Source organism: Hippocampus comes, unplaced genomic scaffold (genome assembly GCF_001891065.2).
Source record: "Hippocampus comes isolate QL1 unplaced genomic scaffold, H_comes_QL1_v1.1 scaffold1007, whole genome shotgun sequence".
Taxonomy (NCBI): domain Eukaryota; kingdom Metazoa; phylum Chordata; class Actinopteri; order Syngnathiformes; family Syngnathidae; genus Hippocampus; species Hippocampus comes.
The window spans coordinates 32,408-34,189 of NW_017804891.1; the positions used below are offsets into that span (position 1 = coordinate 32,408).

Sequence of the window (1,782 nt, forward strand, 5' to 3'; positions counted from 1 at the left end):
GAGCGAACAAGAATAGGTGGATCCCCGAAATAGCAGGCACTGACAAGGTCTTGTCTAACAAATAATATTTATTACAAACGAAAAAACACCGTCAAAAGGAAAACAGAAAACGCTGGTCAAAACGAGAACCAGGAAATAATGTAACGTGAGGAAAAGAAAGCGCTTGCAAAAAACGGCAAGGAAAAGATAAGACAATTTACTCGAAGAACTACGCGTTAAAGAGAATCCCACTGGGATGACGAAATAGTAGCGAATAGCAATAGAGTGCGAATACGAAATACGAGCATGGGCAATAGCAGTGGCACGGCAAGCAATACTCCGGCAATGAGTTGACAGCCGGAGCGCCTAGATATAGCAGGTGCAATCAAAAACAAATGCGCAACAGGTGTGCAGGTGGCAGAGTGAGTGCCTGCCACCTGCTGTCGAATACGGAACATGACAAGGCTGCTCTTTTATAAAAGGCCACGCGTCCATCTGCTGCCTGCATCTGCACTTTTTTTCCTTTTCTTTTTTTTTGTTTCCTGCTAGAAGAATTCTTCTTGGCACACCATCGAAAAAGTTAATGGCTTGTGTCTCACGCTCACTGTCCCTTCATGATGGCTATCTCGCAGCACCCCCTAAGTGATGAGTAATAAAGGATTAAATATGAAATCAAGAGCAAAGATGGAACACGACAGCGCGACCATGCACATTATTACACCTTTCCATCAATATATGTAAAACAATGCGCATATCTCTACTTATAAAGTATTAATACCACAACCGTGTCCTGTGATAAGCGACACAAATAGAAGACGCCGTTTTTGTACGCACGCGTTCGACAGTCAGCAACAACAAGCTGCAGGCGATTGTGAAGTTAATAACATCTTCAGTCATACACCCATGACACCCATACTGACAAGCACACACACATACACACGCACAGACAAAGATTCCCATCTTTCCTTGCCTCAAAGGCCGACATGGGTGCCCTAATCCTGCTTCAATAGCTGTGTGTGTGTGTGTGTGTGTGTGTGTGTGTGTGTGTGTGTGTGTGTGTGTGTGTGTGTGTGTGTGTGAGAGGGAGAGAGAGAGAGAGAGAGAGAGATCAACCAGTAATCAGCAACATTTTGGGTATTCTATATTTTGGGTCCCGCGACCCTTGTGAGGATAAAGCGGATCAGAAAATGGAAGGATGGATGGATATATTTTGGGTGTTAAAGTGATTTTTTTTTCAAAAGACAATACAATTCTGGGTGTTAAATTGAGTGATAAAAAACACAGGAGAGACCTAACAATGGTATTGCCTCCAGGTTGTGAAAGACAAGCCATCACATCCCAAAACATGGCTGCAGTGAGCACTGAAGGACAAAACCCAACAGGTATATTCATTTTTAAAAGTATCGACAATAAAATATTTTACATGTCTAATTATGAGAAGAGGGCAATAGGGCTTTGGTCTGAATTCAATTTGGGTGCAGCAAAAAAAAAATCATGTGCAACCTGCCCATGGAGGCTGGAAAGAGGGATGGTTTCTTGACGTTCAAGCCAAACTCAATCCAGAATGAGGTTGGAACATTTAACTTTTTTTTTTTACATTTAATTTGCCTGAACGCGGAAGTCACACGCTGGTTTAAAAAAAAATGGCACCGTTCCTTGTCTGTCACGTCCCGTATTCGACAGCAGGTGGCAGGCACTCACTCTGCCACCTGCACACCTGTTGCGCATTTGTTTGTGATTACACCTGCTTTATGTAGGCGCTCCGGCTGTCAACTCATTGCCGGAGTATTGCTTGCCGTGCCA

The 1,782-nt window shown here is 43.5% G+C and overlaps 1 long non-coding RNA gene across 1 annotated transcript; it reads left to right on the forward strand.

The window, feature by feature from the left end:
- The first annotated feature begins 1,046 nt into the window (after nt 1-1,046).
- Nucleotides 1,047-1,511, forward strand: LOC109523525 (uncharacterized). Its single transcript, XR_002169783.1, has 2 exons — nt 1,047-1,361; nt 1,421-1,511. It is a non-coding gene; the product is annotated as an uncharacterized LOC109523525 (long non-coding RNA).
- Nucleotides 1,512-1,782: the final 271 nt, after the last annotated feature.